Source organism: Helianthus annuus, chromosome 11 (assembly GCF_002127325.2).
Source record: "Helianthus annuus cultivar XRQ/B chromosome 11, HanXRQr2.0-SUNRISE, whole genome shotgun sequence".
Classification (NCBI taxonomy): domain Eukaryota; kingdom Viridiplantae; phylum Streptophyta; class Magnoliopsida; order Asterales; family Asteraceae; genus Helianthus; species Helianthus annuus.
Window position 1 is genome coordinate 59,450,599 of NC_035443.2, and position 21,110 is coordinate 59,471,708.

A 21,110-nucleotide genomic window follows, 5' to 3' on the forward strand; every position below is an offset into this window, starting at 1 on the left:
AACCGAACCGAACCGAATCATTTATTTTTTTTATATATTTCTAGCTTTTATACCTTTATTTCATGTTTTATACTTTCATTCCATGTAATAGTACCTCTATTTCATTTATTTATGCCTTCATTTCATTTATTTATACCTTCATTTTATGTATTTAAACATCTATTCATGCATTAATACCTCCATTTCATTTATTTATACATCCATTTCATGTATTTATACATCTATTTAATGTATTTATACCTCCATTACATGTATTTCTAAGCAAAAAAATTAGCCCTTGTTTGAATTGGTTATTAACCGAAAATTAACCGAACCGAACCGAAAACCGACAAATTAACCGATAATGCTAATAACTGAACCGAACCGAACCGTTCACACCCCTACCGCAGGGCCAACCTGATTGTGCACTTCCAGAACTTCCTTGACCGACGCCGCAATGACAGTTGCAATCTTGCACCATCTAGAAACCGCAAACCAAACTTGGGCAAAAACGATACATCTGGTGAAAAAATGATTAGCATTTTCTTCACCCGAGTTACAAAGAATGCAGGTCATGTCGTCAATAACCACTCCACGCTTAGCAAAGGCAGCCAAGGAGGTGGTGAAGGTGATGGTGGTGTTTCATGGGGAGGTGGGGCTTTATATTTACAAAAATTCAATATTGTTTTATTTTTAAATTGTATTAAAAGAAATTTTTGCTCCAGATCCATGTCACCTTGTTGTAGGAATTAGGTTCACCATTTATAAATTATAATTACAAAATATAAAATAACGAGACTCACGTTATTCGTAGGAAATATCATAGTACAATACCGGTTGCAATAACTAAATAAAAAGAATATAAAATATAATTATATATACCAATCTTGATTCAAGCCGTATCTCTGGTGGGTCCTTCACGCCCACTTGATAGCATCCTAGACTCAAGTATTCATCATCTTGAGTCTTGAAAAATACTCCTTGACTGCAACAAAGAGCACACTAAAACGTTGACGATTTTGGTTGAGACACGTGTTCAACACGCTTCCCTTAAAACAGATTTCGCGCCTCTACTAAAGACGACGCGTCTGTCTCCCATGGTACAACAGCCGAAGCAGTCTGTACTGCCGGAAATGGCCACGCGCCCGAGGTTACATCGAATAGAATTATAGTGTTTGAACTTGTGGAAAAATAATGATACGAAGGTGATGGAATCGAGTAGAGAAAATTCATCTCTCTATAATTCCCAACATATGGATGTTCAAGTCTTCACCACTTCTCCAAGAATTCTTCATACATATTATTTTTCTCTTGTAGTTTTCTCATCATTCCAATGAGTCACATACCCTACCATTTTTTTACAAGAGTTGTTTATTGTGAAGAGTTTCTTGGTGATTTTATTAGAGACATAAAACTCGAATAAAAGTTTCACTTAATTAGTGATTTAATTAGAGACATAAAACTCTAATAAAAGCTAATCAAGTGACATAAAACTCTACTCAAGAGTTTTACATATGGAGTTTAATTAGTAATTATAATTTCATTCAATTATAAATTAATTAAATAAACTATAAATTAACTAAATATCCATTCACTAATTTTCCCAACAATCCCCCACATGAATGGAGATTGTTCAAAACACTTAAAATTTCCAATGTAACCTCGACAGTTGAGTTTTGCATACGATAGGTAGGTGTTACCCTTTGAACCTTCGCTCATGAAATGCACTTAGCCCACTAGCTCTGAGTAGATCTCGATGTCTTTGAACTCGTCTTCCGTTTGTGTAGACGAAAATACACTTCACACAAGACTCTCCCTAGCCGGGTCATCTCCTCATAGTCGTGTCCAATAATGGTCGTGGAACACTTTCCTGGTTCTGCGAGAGCTCTAGGAATTGTGCCCCCAATTCCATTCGAAGCGACCCCACTTCTCTCTAACATAGGTGATTCTCCTTAGATCATTAAAAGCATTGTGGTTATCGTGATTTATCCAAATCATTTACCACATATTATGCTTAGCCTCACACTTGTCACTTTTAGGAATGGACTAGGAAGTTTATTAATCTTTATAATAAACTACCTTATTAAATGCATAGGGTTATTCCCCCACAGTGACCTCGCTTATTCATACAATTAGGTTTTCCTATTGAACTCAATTCTTGGGATCTCCAGTCTACTGAGTTAGGTTTCCATCATATGAACTTCATTTTTCAAGGGCTTCAGTTCCATTCCACAACTTGATCTCTAATAAACCCTTAGGTTGTTAGATCCATAACATTAGCAAATAACTTTGCGTATTTGAGATCAGTTGTCATGATGTGTTCTTAACTCGTAAGTTAATTTTGCCTATTGTCAACTTCTAAGACTATAACCTCAGTGGCCATCTGAATCTGGTTATAACATATGTCTTCGTAAGATACGTGTATCATTTAAGGCAAACACATCTCCATTATGCACTACCACCTTTGTATCCGCCACTTAGTCGTCTATTTGCAATGTTAGATTGGATTACAAAATCCTTATTGCTAAAAACAAATGCAAGACACCCCCCACATTTAAGTATTATTAGATAACATTTAGATGTGTTAATGAGAACCATTTCTACATACCCTTATAGGGTTGTTTCTTAAATGGTTCCTCCCCCACATTTCTTGCCATTTGATCAACATTTCCGTAATACCACTGATGGCGACATTTATACACATATGATTGAACAAGACCAACCTTGTTGTATCAGTGAATTCAACTCATATTGCATTAGCTTAGACAAGCTTCTGAGCTGACCAAAGCAACACATGCCATTGTCATAAGTTTGTCACCAACTTAGAATAATTCTAATTTAACATCTAGAATAAGCTTAGACAATGAGTTCTCCTCATTATCTTTTCGAACAAACTTTCAAAAGTTACATGTCATTTCCTTATAATGAATGAAAATTCTCTCTCAACTTTGTCCATACATAAATTCTTTTTGTGTTCATGCACATTTGAATGTTTAGAGTTAATTAGTATCCGTCAAGACCCATAATTAACCAAGTACTAGTCTAGCATGCTTTAGACTACAATACTTTAGCATGTGAACAGAAGATGCATCATTCTGATTCTTCACAGCCCTAAGGATATCATAATATCACTTTGCAACATTCATCCCTTGTTAAAACAAAATAATGAGACTTATTCATAATCCTAAAACATCAATATTTAGGAAGGTCTCACAAATTATTGTATACAGCACAAAGCTAAATTTCATCGTTCATTTAAGGAACATAACTTGTTTACCTTTGATCTCCAACGATCTACCATTGACTCATAAGTACTTAAACATAAGTCTTAATCCAAGTCACTTGGTGAACACATTCATCACCAACAAGATAAATGTTTCTCGTCTACAATCACTATTATGTGTGAGATAGAGTTAACTAGATCGACACTCAACAACATGGCATTCATAATTTTGCCATAAGTGATTTACACACATGTATTGTTATTCATTAGGAGATATGTATATTTAGGATGCTCTCCCAAATGAAGGTAAAATCTCCATATAGATCTAACAATAATCAAGTGGTAGACGCATTTACTTATAAATCTCGCAAGATTTATTAAAGGTATACAATAACATATAATACTTTTACTTTCATATGTTAGAATTCACACTTGTGAATTTTCCAATGACTTCTAATGAAGTATGTCGACATGAATGTCGTTAGTGTATTTCATCTCAATACATTCACTACGTTCTTTCATTACTCACTCATGATGTGGTTATACATTTGATTTTCGTTTTTGACTTTTAGTCAATATAACAACTCTCAAGTTGTTTATGTCCAAGTATTTTCATGTACTATCCGTTTAAAACCATATTTTTTAAACAATGTATAACCGACGTTATAATTATTTTCCACAAAAATAATTAATACGTCACAACCATTAGTAATTTATTTCTTTGTAAAAAATTGCATGTGTTATCCGAAGATATTGAACACAAAACAATAAAATACATTGGAAATTAAATCATAAGTGCCAATCACTTTCGAAATTTAAACGGAAGCATAGATAATATGTAGACATCAGATAGCAAAGTGCTTTTATCTTCAACACTTTATATTTTGACCGAAATCTTCTCAACGATATCGTCCCATGGCATGTCTTGAGGTACTCCCTCAATAAGACTCCATGCACTTGTAAGTACAAGTTCCCCATTTTATCTTGAAACTTTGAACTTGGACAAGTTTGCTCAAAACAACACCAAGTTCTTACAAAGGCTACATTTAAGTAGCAAAATTGAACAATTAAATTTATTCACAACAACACGGTAAATTGGATGCGTAAGCCGAGTAACGGAAACACTAAATTTTGATTGATGAACCTTAGATTGGGTCGAAACTTAGAAAATTGGAGTTTCTTTAAGTTGTTAATAGTAAAAACTTGTGCTTGAATGAAGTTTATTAAGCGGAACGTTAATGCGTATGCAAACCATGTAGTGGGAGCTAAATACGCTAGTTTAATAAGCCCGAGGAATGGGTAAAATGGTAAAGGATTAATCTTTGCCATATGATAAGAAAAATGGTGCTAAATGCGTACGGGTTGAATAATTTTATAAAAAGTTTATAAGCCGAAGGCTTATAAATTAAGATTTTTGTGAACCCGGAGGGTTAAATATGAAGGCTAATGTTTTACGGATAACTAGAAACAAGTTTGAGGTAAAACAGGTGAAAATTGTAGAAGTTATGAGTTTTTAAAAGAAAAATGGTAGTGTTGGGAGAATGCAGCTCCCAGCTATGAAGCTTTCTGGAAATAATAGGCTTTTGCCACCCGCGGCGGGCAAGGTCCATTGGTGCCGCGCCCCACCACAGCCTTTCGCCACCCGCGAAGGCTTTAGCCTTAGTCTGTCGCGGCCCGTGATGGACACCAGAAATGGCAAAAGTTGTTTATTTTAATAGTTTTGCCTTACGGACTCGTTTAGACATGTTATATATCTCTCATAATTAACGTTTATGATGGTTTTTGAATATAGGTGATTACTACAAATTTTTGGATGACGATCAAGCTCGTACAAGAACCGAACACACATAAAGTTGAAGCTTCCACGTTTATTTTAGTTCTTTTGTTAGCTAAGACTTCTGTAAACACTTAAAAGTATATTTTAGAATGTTTTAAGTCTTATGTGAACATCGTTATGTTGATGTTTTTGAAAATGACATTTTTTATAAAAATGCAAAACGTTATATTATGAAATATTTAGAATTTTAGTAAGGGTCTTACAAGTTGGTAATCAGAGCTCAAGGTTAATGATAAAGTGTGTTCGGTTTAAAGCTTGATCAAAACATCAAGTAAGAATCAATTATATATATTGAATTCTAAATAAAACACTAGAAAAAGTAATGGCTTAAAGCGCATGGGAAGAGTGTATTGATACACTCAAACCCGAAAAAATGCACTAAACATAAATGGTCTAAGCAAGTTATAAACTTGGCTAAACCAAAGTAGAAAGATATACAAAACAATGAGATGAAATGTTTATCAGTTTGATATAAACGTTTCAGATACAAAGATGTCGGGTGGAAACAATGATGACACGGTGCCTTTAATCACCGATCAAACAAAAGAAAAGATTTCCAAAGAAGTCGGAAAAGGCATTGAAAATAGCCTACCGGGATTTATGGAAAAGGCTACAAAACACGATACTCACGTTGGTCGATGAGAAGATAAATGAATTGAAAGATAGTTTTAACCAAGAAAAAGATAAACATAAAGAGAGGAAAACTTGTCCCTATAACAAGTTTATGGCGTGTAATGTAACAACCCGTCTTCTGGTTGTTCCTATTTTATAGTTATTTCATTTGTAAACGCTTGTACTTCAAGATTCGATGATTACCATGGGTTAACTATATTTTAAACGCATTTTATATCACTTATTATCGCATTTAAACGCTTATTACTTAAACGCTCATTTTATATCATTATTATTTGTATTATTTGTGTGTTTACATGTTTAATATGTTATATTAGTATCAGCACATCGCTTAAAACGCTCAAACACTCACTCCCACGACTCGATTCATCACGCTACAACGCAACGCAACACAACACAACACTTAATACCTTGCTAAAATACTTAAAGTACTCGAACTAACTAACGCAACCAAACGCACGAAACACACACCCGACATGCGAAACGGGAATTTCATGAACGAAACAGGTCCCCTCGTACGAAGACACCACCTTCGTACGAAGGCACTGCCTTCGTACGAAGGCAACAGCTTCGTACAAGACCTGCAGTGCTCCTCTATAAATACCAAGCTCACCTCTTCATTCATAACTTGCTGCCATTCTCTCAAGAACACTCCCTACTTGTTCTCTCTCTGCATTCCAAGTAAGATTTGATATTTTTACAAGTATCACAACGATTTCCACCATGATTTTCCACGAGTTTATCTCCGATTTTCATCTAAACTTCTCTATTTTATGAAAACCTTCATCTTTTTCATCAAAACTTCTGATTTTGCTATGGATCTACACTTAAACGAGTGTATTGGGCTTAGCCTTGGCTTCCCAAGATAGAGATCTGAAGATTTCGAACTCACCAAGTGTTAATCCAAGGAAAAATCATTTTAAACTCCATTTTTACACAAAAACGGACCAAAACCGACACATGTTTCGTTCACTGGATAGTGGGACGAAGTGGTGACAAACCGTCATGAAAAGGACTCGAAAACACATCCGATTCAGGCAAAAACGTAGCTCAGAACGCAAAAACAGCCATTTGTGCGAGCTGGACTGGCTTGTATGAAGCCCCGGCTTCGTACGAAGGCAGAAGACACTGGCTTTGCACAACCCAGCCCAAGTTCCCACATGTGATTGAATCGCTCAAAAGACCTCTCCGGCTCTAAGTTTAATCAGTAGCTTAAGGCTGGAGGGATGAACACTCAATTTCCCGAAGAAAGACACGAAGAACACTTAATTTTGGACACAAAAGCAACACATGTACGAAGCATCCCTTCGTACGAAGGCACGCCTTCGTACGAAGGCACTGGCTTCGTATGAAGCCTCTGTTTCCCACTTGACACTCCAACTCGACCGTTTCAGCACTTTTGGAAGGCTTATGCACTTCTGTTTCCGTACGCAGGCTGATCCGGTGCTCCCTCCACTCCATCCAGACTGTGTTTACTGTTAAACATGCACTGTGAGTATACTCGAACCCTTTTTCGCTTAACGCACTTTTGGGTGTTACATACGTTCTCTATCAAAACAAAACGCACACAACGCTTAAACTCTTTTATGAACGCTAATCGCTCTCGCATGTTATACGTGAATAGTTGAATGGTTGTATGCTATGTTTACACAGTGAAGACTTGCCCTACCACCCTTAGCAACGATAGTACTATAGTTTGGACTCAGCACCTGTTTATTCGAGGGTTGTTAAGGGTTTCTTACTTTACGTACTCACTGTGGTGAACACGTATCGCGCATACTCTACTCGCAGTCATGTTGGTTAGCTTGTATCATTGTCGATAGCTTACTTGATTCGCCCCTTTTCGTGTTACATGTTGGTTATGCGTAAACGCTTCATTACTATACTTATGCAAACTTCTGTACTCACCTTTATATTATTGTATTGATTTTATTTTAACGTATGTAACAGGTTGATGGATTACTGCTGGAAATGGTTTAGGATTTCTAGAAACACGCCTAAATCAAATTACAAGTTTTGAATGTTATGTTTTGTTGCTTGAGAAACTACTGAATTCTGTTTCCGTTTTGTGAGAATGTTTGTTTGATAGTATGGGATATTGAACCTTATTAAATATTGTCACAATTAGTTGTTATGGATTCTCTCGAGCAACCTATTCGCATCATGCCACATCCCGATGATTCCGCCATCGGTCGGTCGAATCATGCAAAACAGACCTAGTCTATAGTCTAAGTACCAAACAGACCTTCTTGTACGAACCCACAAGTTGTAGCTTCGTACGAACGCACAAGCTGTAGCTTCGAACGCATATGTTGTAGCTTCGTAAAAACCCCCATGTTGTGGCTTCGTACGAATGAGCTATTTTGTGAATCTTGAAATGTATAAGCATTTGCCTTTGCTAAGGCTAAGTATACACGCCTTTCCTAAGGCTAACACGATATACACGTTTGAAGACTCGTATAACACCAGCGAGTGATTGTGTCGAGATTAAGTGTGAAAACCAAGAACTCTCGATAAAATCACTCACTCTGCGTATCATATCCCGCACGAGAATCTTTCGTTGAGTTAGGAGTGACATCCAAATCTCGACGGATTTCTCCATTTCTATCTCGTGGTGGTTCTCACCACAGTTAGGAGAGAAGTTATTAAGTTAGGGGTGAAACCCGCATCTTAATAACCCATTCCACTCCCTAAACTAATTTTAAAAGATCTCACCAAAGTCTCGACTGTTCTAGTGACTCGGGGCACGTAGTAACTGGAAGGATGAATGTCGTTAGCCGTATTACGGTGAGAGCATGAGTCTATTAGGCTAAAGCGTGTGCCCGAACTTGTTGGGAATAGTCGAATCACTGATGTGCACAAAATGCAACATATAAATTACATCAATTGTGGCATAAAACTAACCCTTTTTTAGTACTAATGTTGGAAAAAGTGTGCTTTTGTCTTCCTTTTGTATTTTCAGGATTAAATGAGCTCAAATAAACAAAAGAAGCAAAAAGGCAGCTAAATCTGACACAAATACAAGAAAAGGAACAAACGTGGCATGCCCGACCTCCCGACAGCATCTTCCCAAGCAAAAAAAGAAGACAGAAGACTGAACACGCCCCGTACTCAATGAGCACGGGGGCGTGCCCAAGTGTCAGCAGAAAAGACAAAGTTGTAGAAGCTTCCATCGCCCACCGCGGGGCCGTGCTCAGTGGGCACGGGGCCGTGGTCAACTATAAGATTCGCGGAATCCAGGCAAATCTTGATAGTACAGATATGCTTCTGCACACGGGGTCGTGCTCAGCGGACACGGGGGCGTGGTCAACTAATGCAGACAAAGTGCATTTAATGAAGAAAGATAGGAGGATGGACACGGGGCCGTGCCCAATGGACATGGGGCCGTGCCCGAGCTTCTGTTCAGCCTATAAACAGGAGTGCTTGGAGCTCTTGCAACTCATCCCTTGGCACACCACCTCTCCCACACTTCACCCACCACCCACCACCCACCACCATCACAACACCATCATCCACCACCATCATCCATTGTCCATCATAGAGTGTGTGATTCGTCTCGGGATCCAAGATTGATCGTAAGAGTTCTTGACAATCAAAGGCCATGTTTGCCTAAGTCTCTTACATCACTTGGTGAAGACAAGTGTTTAGTGTAATACTTTTTATTTTTAATCTTTTGCACTTTTTAATTGGTTTTGTATTAATGACTTTAATTACTAGTTTCTTATGTTGAAGGTGATTCTTCATTATCGTTTGTCCGTGGTGTCTTGGCATTATTTTACTGTCAATATAAAATAAAAGATTTTCACCATTCATATCTCCATGGTCTATATGGAGGTATGTTGGCTACCTGGTCGGGGGTTAAGGGAACGGTTTGGTAAGAGTCTTGCCATTGTTCAGTGTATAGATCCTGCAAAGGACCTGGGTCAAATTTAGTATGACCTCCTTCAATACCCAACGGTATTGGATGGCGGGGTCCAAACTCTTTGATCCCCTCATAAGTTAAACTACTATTAAAACTTTAACCCGGCTACTTAGGACTGTATCCCTGCTGACTCAGACTACTTAGCCGAGAGTAACGTCGCCTTCAAAAGAGGGGCCTACCACATTATGCATTAATAACTTAATTAATTATCTTTCAATAATTCGACCCTTTAGGATTGTATCCTTACTGACTCAAACTACTGGGTTGAGGGTAACGTCACCGTCAAAAGAGGAGCCTACTACAATAACTAAGATAATCTCTTAAACAAGTGCAAAAGTGCGAAAATAATCAAAGGTTACACTACACACGAGTTGGATCCAAGTGATTCATCTTGTCTATCTGTTTTTATTTTTATTTTTATTTTCAGCATTTTAGTTAGTTTTTTTTCTAGTTTAAAAACCTTTTTCTAACATTCTGATTTGATTAGACGTTGAGGATAAACCGGTACTAAAAGCTCTTGTGTCCTTGGACGACCTCGGTATCTTACCAACACTATACTACGCTCACGATGGGTGCACTTGCCCATATGTGTGTTTAGTGTTAGTAAATATCGTGTTTTATAAATTTAAAACTTGGCTAAAAAAGTGTAAAAGGGCTTAAAATATACACCTAAAATATATACACACCAACACGCATCAATCACTTTGGGTAGTCGATGTCTCAACACCCAAGACACTCTATTGATTTCAAGCCTGCAATTGTCGATTTTACGCATCATCAAGTTTATTGTGTTTATGTGTTTTTAACATTGTGAACTTTGATCTCTACACATTTATGGTTTCGTTTTTTTTCGCTCCCCGCTTTGATATGCACAACTCGCAAAGTTCTCGCAATCTAAAATGCTAACTAATCGCGAACAAACTAAGAAGCCTCATACGCTAAACTCCCCGCTTATGCTTCGCTATATCACGCAAAACTCGCACGCGCTATACGCAATTTAGAGAAGGTGAATACGTGCAAAATATGTGTTTATGTGAATTATGTGCTAATATGTGCTTATGTGTATATGTGCAAATACGTGATTATGTGCCTATGTGATTATGTGCTCATGTGATTTCGTGGTTTTGTGCTATATGTGAATAATAATAATAATAAAATATGTCGTATGAAATGAAACTCTTAACAAAACCCGTTATAATCGAATCTGCGGTCCAATGAAATGCTGACAAACGCATCGCCTCTCTCATGGCCAAGGAAATGGCCAAGGTGATCCCTCAAATTGTCAGTGAAATTCACGCTGTCAGCAACACCTCTTCAGTTGATTCCAAGAATGTCTCGCCGAAAGCTCCATTCAGCTTCAAGCAGTTCAAAGCCTGCGGTCCTATGACCTTTACTGGTGAAGATGGACCCAGTAAGATGTTTCAATGGTTTGACTTGATTGAAGTCACTTTCCGACAAAGTGGATGTCCCGAGAATTTCGCACTGTCAATGCCATTGGTGTATTTCAGTCAAAGGCACTTGACTGGTGGACTGCCGAGTGCAACAGGCGTGAAAACGATGCAGCCTATGGTCTCGCATGGGAGGAGCTAAAAGAGCTCATTGTCACACCACAACCGATGGCGGAAACATCGGGGCGCGACACTGAGCGAAACAGATTGTCCAGGAGAAATCTATAACAACTAATTTTACCAAATATTTAAAGTTACGTCCCATACCATAACATACTTAGCAAATCAGTTATCATAGACATAATATCTCATAGACAAATAAATTTTTTCGACAACTCAGAATTTAAATTGTTTGTTTGTTTCTAGACTCTCTCCTACTTGATTCCACAGAGCAAGCATCCTAGCATCTCAAACACCTGTCACATACGTTAAAATAGAGGTCAATACACATAGTGTAAAGGTAAGCATACAAGTTTAGTAGTATAATAGATAGCGAAATCGTTTTACGCATAACCAGCATGTAACATGTAGCAAAGTGAAGCTAGTAGGTTATCGACAATTAAATATGCACAGATGTGACTGCGAGTTGTAGAATGCACAACACATATCCCGCCTGGGACACGTGAAGTAAAGCCCTTAACAACCCCTGTCCACGACTATAACAACCCTCCAAAATATTCCGACACCCTAAACATATTTAAAGTGTCCCAATACGTCCAAAAATACACCCCAAATACGAAAACGGGCCCCGAATACCTTTATTTCATTAAATTAAATTTAAAAATCAAATTTTTAGGGTTGTCGCGGACCGCGTAAGACCCGTCCTTGGTCTACGCAGGGCGCGAGCGAGAGACCAAGCGGCTAAGCCCGGTGCCGTCACGTGGCACAAGGTGTGTCGAAGCTAGGGTGTGAGTCGGATCAGCTAGGGCCTATCCTAGCCACCCTCGCGGGCCGCGTAGCCCTTGGCTACCATCTTCGCGGGGCGCAACGAAGTCCAGGAACAGCCCTATAAATGGAGGGCTTCGGCCTTCAGTCCAGATCGTTCATTTCTCTTTTCTCTCTCGAATTTCTGAGTAGTTAAAGTAATTTCCGGGCATAATACCCCCTAATTAACGAAGTTCTGCCTCGTTGTAAGTATCATAACCCCGATTACGTATTAGATACGATACTCGATTGATCCAGGATTCCGTAACGGCTGTCGAGGTTCTGCCCGACGTAGTCGTTGGAATGCCGTCTCGGGGAGGGTATTACTAATGTAAATATTGGGTTATTATACTAACATGTGTGCATTTGTGTATTTAATAGATAATCACCAGGAAACTCTAAAGGAAAACCTAAGACAGCAATGTGAGTAATCTCCTTTTTGTAAACCTTTTTGCAAACTATTTTTACAAAACCTTTATTTATTTAAATTATAATTAGCAGTGATTGAGTCTTTGTAGTCTTCAATTACTGCCGGTATGTTGGGGTTTTGTATACAAAATGTGTAACACGTTACCATTGGACAAAGAGTTAGCCGATGTGTAATATGACCCACCAGTCAGGATTGACAGTACTGAATGAGTAATTGTGTAGATGTAAACATTGTAATCGCTCTCAATACTGTTAAAAGATAAAATTCTTCTTGATTAAACTGGGATTCACTCACCAGTATTTCCCACTGACAAAATGTTTTTAAACGCGTTTCAGGTAACAAAATGTGAAAGCCAACTAGAAGCCAGCTGGACAGCACTGAAGGCTTGGAAAAGTGGCTATAAAAGTTACCTAAATAAAGAAGATGTTTTATTTTCAATAAAATAGGGTCCATCCCTATAAATCAGTTTGTAATGAATACTTGGGTTTTATCCCAATATATTTATCAATATAAAATGAGGTGTTTTACTCTGATAAAATATTTCCTAACTATGGTCCTGATGTAATTTCCGCTGCCAAATTGATAAACACCGATACCACCAATACTGATTCTCGCGGCCGCCCGTTCTCGAGATAGATAGGGGGTGGGGGTTGCGACAGAAGGTGGTATCAGAGCTAAGCCACTGATTCAGCAACAGAAGTGTTCTGTTGACACCAAGATATTATTCAAAATGTTAGGAAATTTTCTACGAAACTACATGCATATTTGTATTTTATTATTGTGTGTTATTTGACTATTTGTTAGTTTACAGTATGAGCGACCAAGGACCTTCCGACACCTATCGTCAGTTGTGCAACTCACCTAGGAGCGAAAGGCGGGTGGTTGGGTTAGTGGTTAGTTGAAAAGGGCGAAAGACGTAAAAATCGTTGGTTTTCGTAAAACATTTTGTTTTTGTGACTTTTTATTTTCAATGAAGTATTTATTCAAACAAGCTTTTGTTTGAGGAGCTTTGTTTGTTTATTTTCAACTTCATCATCATTTTTTTTTTCAAGAGTCACATGAAAACCAAGCTTTGTTACTAAAATAAGGGGTAAAAAAAAATGAAAAAGGGATTTTGGTGGGTAAAAAGGGTTTTGGGTTAAGAAATGAAAAGGTTTAGGCTCAAAGGGGTTAACTAGGGGGAATTTTTGGGTAGGTAAAAAGAAAAATGAAAATAATGGTGTTGAAAGAAAAAGGGTTAGTCCTAATGCCTCCATCATTTACTTACTTGGGTTTAAGTTGGTAAAGACCGGGAATGAATTATCGTGGCAAGTTCTAGAGTCTTAAGAACCAAGCGGCTATTCACACAAGAAACGAAAAATGAGCATTTAATGTAAAGATATGTATTTGTATGCTCTTTAAAGGCTCAAAACTCACTTTTGTGGGAATGGGTTTTTACGTGATCAAGTATATATAATCAAATTTTAACTAAGTTTGTCATGCCGTTTCATAATTTTCTTATGTTGGTTCTTTTTATTACGACGCTATCGGTTGTAAATTTGTAAAAATATAACCTTGTTAGAGTTAGAATTCCCAACTTAAACTTAGACAAGTAAAAAAAATGCAAAATTTTTGTAAAAATTTGGGGTGATTAGCAATTCCAAATAGAGTTTTGTGTAAGGCTTGTTATTAGGACTTGCAAAATTCAAGGTTTTAGCATCCTTCCCACACTTAAATTACACATTGTCCTCAATGTGTCCCAAAAATAAGTTTTTAGGTTGATTGAATGTGTAAAATGGTGTTAAAAGCATTATTTTCTGTTACTGGCAGTCTGGACACGGCCCCGTGGGGACCAGGCACGGCCCCGTGTTCAGGTGCCAGTGACAAAAATTAAAGAAAAGAAACAAAAGCCTGGACACGGGGGGCGTGTTCAGTGAACACGGCCCGTGTCCAGTTACCTGAACTGGGCAATTTTCTGCAGGATGTTCAGCACGGGGTCGTGTTGGCTGGACACGGCCCGTGCTGAGCTTACTGTAATGAAGAAATTGTTGTCGGATGGCCCTATTTTCGTGCATGGGGCCATGTTTCTCGTTTCCCTTGTTATCCTTGACCATCCCGAGTGTGTTTGATTCCTGCAAATTAAAATTAAAAGGTTAAACTAAACTAAGGATAGTTCCGCGGAATGCCTCCGTGGTGCGCCACGTTTATAAGGGTCCTTGGCTAGACCCAAGGCGAGGTTATATGTTTTCCGAGCGGGATGTTTTGCATCCCATGTTGCACGGTCGGAGAGCATCGTCCAAACTCGAATCAATAACCTTCATGTAATTGACCGGGTCATCGTCCTCTATTCTCTTCCCAACCCCGAACTTCACTTCATTATCCCCATATTTCAAAGTGAGTGTTCTGTCATTCATGTCCACCACTGCTTGTGCGGTGGCGAGAAATGGTCTCCCTAGTATGAGGGGGACTTCGGTGTCTTCTTCCATATCAAGTATGACAAAGTCGGCCGGGTAGACGAAATTGTCGACCTTGACTAGGAGATTTTCAATGACACCTTGCGGGAATTTGACGGATCGATCAGCAAGTTGTATACTCATTTTTGTAGGACTCATTTTTCCTAGGCCGAGTCTTTTGAACATTGATGCGGGCATGAGGTTAATGCTAGCCCCAAGGTCGGCTATTTCATTACGCACGGGGGAGTCCCCGATTGAGCAAGGAATTGTGAAGCTTCCGGGATCAATTTTCTTTTGGGGGAGTTTGTTGAGTACGAGAGCAGAGCATTCTTCGCCTAAGTTAACTAATTGCAATGTTTCAATTTTCCTTTTATGAGTGAGGAAGTCCCTCATGAACTTAGAGTATTTAGGCATTTGGGTTAGGACGTCAATGAAAGGAATGTTGACATGCAATTGTTTTAGTAGACTTTCGAATTTTGCGAATTGCTCATTGGTCTTTTGACGGATTAACCTACCGAGGTACGGAACCGGAGGAGCCTTGGTGGGCTCTGATGGTGGGGAAGTAACCTTCTCTTGGTGGGGCGGTGACGTGATCTCCTCAGTAGGCGGTGGCCCTTCTTCGGGACCCACGGTACGTTACGTAAGGTGATGAGATGAACTTGTGCCTTTGGGTTTGTTTCGGTATTACTTGGTAACGCGCCTTGCGGTTTCTCGGAGAAATTCTGGGCTAGTTGATTTATTTGTTTTTCGATATTTTGTATACTAGCTTGTTGATTTCTAAAATTTGATTCTAATTGTAGAAACCTATCCGAGTTTTTCTTTTCAGTGTCGGAGATAAGGCGAGATATAGTATCTTCAAGCCTTTCTCGTCCACCTTGTTGTTGAGGGAAATTTTGTGACTCATTTCTTGGTTGTTGAAAGTTTGTTCGTTGATTTTGTTGGTTACTACTATTGCCGGGTTCTCTCCAACCAAGGTTAGGGTGGTTTCGCCATCCTTGGTTGTAGGTGCCCGTTGGAGGACCCGACGGCCTAGGTCTATTATCAATGTAGTTTACCGATTCTGTTTGATCACCTGTTTCTTTCATACAACTCCAATTTTCATGTGGCCCACCACACCCTTCACAAGCCATAACCGAGACTATTTTTGTCATCTCTAACTTTTTAATTTTAGAAGAAAGGGCCTCGATTTGGGCTTGTAAAGAGGTGCTTTCATCAACCTTATGGGCGCCCGGGGCAATAGATTTATTGCCTCGGGGAGTGTGCCACTGGAAATTGGTTTGAGCAATTTCCTCAATTTGATTATATATTTCATGCGAGCGGCGATTACCTAAAAGTCCCCCGGAGCTAGAGTCAAGTGTTTGTCTTGTGTGTGGCAACAACCCATTATAGAAAGTGGATACTTGTTGCCATATCGCAAGACCGTGATGAGGACACTTTCGCAATAGCTCCTTGAACCTTTCCCAAGTTTCATATAAGGATTCCCCGTCCTCTTGTGAATAGGTATCAATTTCAGTCATTAATTTAGCCGTTTTAGTGGGAGGGAAATACTTATATAGAAATTTTTTGGCTAGTTCATCCCAGGTGTTTACCGATCCAGCTGGGAGGGCGTTAAGCCAAGCCTTTGCTCGGTCTTTTAGTGAAAAAGAAAACATTCGGAGGCGGATGGCGTCATTTGATGCTCCATTGATCCAAAAGGTATCACATATTTCTAAGAAATTAGTATTATATATATGGGGATCCTCGTCCGAAAGCCCATGAAAGGTTGCAGAGTTCTGAAGCATCTGTATCAAATGTGGCCGAAGTTCGAAGTTATTGGCTTCGACATTCGGTGCATTGATAGCGGCGCCAAGGTTACCTACGGTGGGTCGTAGGTAATCCATGAGGGTATGCTGGTCCGCCACTGGAAATGGGTCCCCCGAAACCTTCTCTTGGTTTTTAGCTTTTAGTCTTTTTCTGAGAAAGCGTTCGGGTTCTTCTAGAGGTTCTTTTATGTCTTTATTAGAAATGGAGCTCATACACTACGTAGAGGTGGCGTCGGGTTCCAAGTCCTGCAACAAAACAGAAAAGAATGTTGGTCAGAAGGTTCACCACGGCCCCGTGCTCAGTGAACACGGCCCGTGGTCAGAGTTACAGTGATTGTTTTCCGGATCCCTGTTACTGGAAAGTTAGACACGGCCCCGTGTTGCATCGACACGACCCCGTGCTCAGCCTTCTGTAACTCGGAAAATAAAAACTGCCAGTACCAATGCTGGGCACGGGGCGTGTCCGACCAGGCACGGCACGTGCTGAGCTCTGCAGAAGCTGAAAAATTAAGAAAATCCTAAAAAATAAAAAGAAAATAAAGAAAATGATTAGGCCGTTGATTCCTAACTTTCTTAAAATCCTTGTGTCCCCGGCAACGGCGCCAAAAACTTGATGCGTGCTAGTGTGTATATGTTTTAGGTATATATTTTAAGCCCTTTTTACACTTTTTAGCCAAGTTTTAAATTTATAAAACACGATATTTACTAACACTACACACACATATGGGCAAGTGCACCCATCGTGGACGTAGTATAGTGTTGGTAAGATACCGAGGTCGTCGAAGGACACAAGAGCTTTTAGTACTGGTTTATCCTCAACGTCTAATCAAATCAAAATGTTAGAAAAGATTTTAAAACTAAGAAAATAAAACTAACTAAATGCTGAAAAATAAAAATAAAAATAAAACAGATAGACAAGATGAATCACTTGGATCCGACTCGTGTATAGTGTAACCTTTGATTATTTTCGCACATTTGCACTTGTTTAAGAGATTATCTTAGTTATTGTAGTAGGCCCCTCTTTTGAAGGTGACGTTACTCTCAACCCAGTAGTTTGAGTCAGCAAGGATACAATCCTAAAGGGTCGGATTATTGAAAGATAATTAATTAAGTTATTAATGCAAATTATGGTAGGCCCCTGTTTTGAAGGTGACGTTACCCTCGACTAAGTAGTCTGAGTCAGCAGGGATACAATCCTAAATAGCCGGGTTATAGTATTAATAGTAGTTAACTTATGAGGGGGGTCAAAGAGTTTGGATCCCCGCCATCTAATACCTTTGGGCATTGAAGGAGATCCTACTAAATTTGACCCAGGTCCCTTCCAGGACCTCTAAACGCTGAACAAGGGCAAGACTCTTACCAAACCGTTCCCTTAACCCCTGACCAGGTAGCCAACATATCTCCATATAGACCGTGGAGATATGAATGGTGAAAATCTTTTATTTTATATAGACAGTAAAATAATGTCAAGACACCACGGACAAACGATAAGGAAGAATCACCTTCAACATAAGAAACTAGTTATTAAAGTCATTAATACAAAACCAAATAAAAAGTGCAAAAGATTAAAAATAAAAAGTATTACACTATACACTTGTCTTCACCAAGTGATGTAAGAGACTTAGGCAAACATGGCCTTTGATTGTCAAGAACTCTTACGATCAATCCTGGATCCCGAGACGACTCACACACTCTATGATGGACGATGGATGATGGTGGTGGATGATGGTGTTATGGTGGTGGTGGGTGGTGGGTGAAGTGTGAGAGAGGTGGTGTGCCAAGGGATGAGTTGAAATGGCTCCAAGCACTCCTATTTATAGGCTGAACAGAAGCCTGGGCACGGGTGACACTCTCTCTCTCTTCATTAATTGTAGTTCGCAATTACAATAAATGCACCTGCAGTACTCTGACCACGCCCTCGTGTCCGCTGGGCACGGCCCCGTGGTGGGCAATAGAAGCTTCTATCAGTTTGTCTTTTCTGCTGCTTTTTGGGCACGGGGCGTGTTCAGTCTTCTGCTTTCTTTGTTTTGCTTGAGAGGATGCTGTCGAGGGGTCGGGCAATCCACTTTTGTCCCTTTTCTTGTATTTATGTTAGATTTTGCTGTCTTTTTGTTTCTTTTATTAATTTGAGCTCATTTAATCCTAAAAATACAAAAAGAAGACAAAAACACACTTTTTCCAACATTAGTACTAAAAAATGGTTAGTTTTATGCCACAATTGATATAATTTATATGTTCCATTTTGCGTGTATCAACAAACCACAGAGACCAACCAGATATTTAACTCTTTAATTAGAGTTAATTGCCAAAATCGTCCCTGAGGTTTGGGCGCGTTTGCCATTTTCGTCCAAAATGACACTTTTGTACCAAATTGCCCCCAACGTTTGTAACTTTTTGCCATTTTCATCCAAACCACTAACTTAGTTTATTTTTTTGTTAAGTTGAGGATATTTTGATGAAACTGCCAAATATAAAATCACAGGGACGATTTTGGCAATTTACTCAAACCCTTTTTAATTTCTTTTATTTAATTATTTTTGTTACATATATAATAAAAAAGAATATACATGGATTTTTTAGAAAAAAAAATTAATAGTTTTGTCACATAATTTTTATAATTTTTCATTCAAATCATTAACTCAGTTTATTTTTTCTATTAAGGTGAAGGATGTTTTAAATTTTATAAATTAAGACAGAAATTAATTTACAGCTTCTTTATATAAATCAGTTTTATAAAGAGAAAACGTCATTGGTGTGCAACACATAACAATCGATTACAACTTTTAGTATTTATCAGTTGTAGAGATAGAAAAAAATTGTAAAACGTTACATATTTTTCAAATGTGTTGAGCACCTAGGAAATATGTTGGTAGAAATAAAATATTAATTTAATTAAGATTATGAGGGTAACTAACTAATACTTATTCTGAGTGGCTTAAGTAAAGAAACTTTTGGTTCATAGCATTATAATTACAATTTGGTAGGTAATTTTAAGGTTTGGTAACGATACGTTGTTTGATAGAGGGGGGCACTGGGTTCTGTTTTTCCTTAGGAGCGAATTTAAAAGAGTAGAAGATGAATTACAAACTTGGTACATATGATAAGATTTTTTATTTGACTTTTTTCAATAAGGCCACCAGCATTTTAGTTTTATAAAATTTAGAGGTTTAAGCAGATTTTATTTTTATAAAACTGATCTATATAAAAAATTAGAAATTAATTTCTGTCTTAGTTTATAAACATCCTTCGCCTTAATAGAAAAATTAACTTAGTTAGTGGTTGGATGAAAATTTATAAAAATTATCTGACAAAGCTATTATTTTTTCTTATAAAAATTGCATGTATATTCTTTTTATTATATATGTAACAAAATTAACTAAATAAAAGAAATTTAAAAGAGTTTGAGTATATTGCCAAAATCGTCCCTGTGGTTTTATATTTGCCAGTTTCATCCAAATATCCTCAACTTAACAGAAAAAATAAACTAAGTTAGTGGTTTGGACGAAAATGGCAAAAAGTTACAAACGTTGGGGGCAATTTGGTACAAAAATGTCATTTTGGACGAAAATGACAAAACTGCCCAAACCACCGAGACGATTTTGACAATTAACTCATTTAATTAATTAAAACTTTGGAGTGAAATTGTCTGGTCTCGGTAGAAGAAAAAGTTAAAATTAAATTTAATTTAATTAAGGGCTCGAGTCCAAATTAGTTTCAAATCTACTAATGGGCCACAAATGAAAATATAGATTTAAATTTCTAAAAGACGGAAAATAAAAGAATTAAACGTGGAATGATGTGGTTATGAAATATTATAATATTCTGGTGGATTCGTTGCACGTTGCGGAGGACGTTCAATCCATATCGTTTTGACTTGTTACAACAACGCATATACAATGTCAACATTCGGTATAACAACCGAAAAAGATACGCCCAAGATGATATTACACATGTTATACAACGATGGAAAACCATAAAAATGAATAACTATGCCGGTTTGGATAACACTGATACCTCACTTGATGTCTGATTCGGGTTGTGATGACACCGGACGTTGTCGATTCAGTTCATAAAGCATTTAACTATATTATTAAAGAACGAAAAAGTAAACCACGTCAAAATTATATTAAATAAATTAACTTTTAGCGAAACCTAAATAAAAGTAAGAACATCGTAATGATATATTGGGATATTTATAATGCATTCAACTATGCTATTAAATTAACAAATAAGAGTGAACTACGACAATTTATATATAAAAAGGTAAATCGTGAGACAACTTTGAGCACATATATGTTTGTGTTCCGATCACTTGTATATATCTGTTCATAATTCGATATTGAATAAAATTTATATCAAGACGTAAATAAAAATAAGAACATCAGATAGTCATATATTCAGAAAATATCGTTATAATAGAAAAACAAATATGTTCAGAATTAATTATAATAATAAAATAATATTAAATAGGGATATTGGA

General features: G+C 37.9%; 1 non-coding gene across 1 annotated transcript; it reads left to right on the forward strand.

Moving 5' to 3' along the window:
- The first annotated feature begins 16,244 nt into the window (after positions 1-16,244).
- On the forward strand, positions 16,245-16,351 carry LOC118484470. Its single transcript, XR_004873581.1, has one exon. It is a non-coding gene; the product is annotated as a small nucleolar RNA R71 (small nucleolar RNA).
- Positions 16,352-21,110: the final 4,759 nt, after the last annotated feature.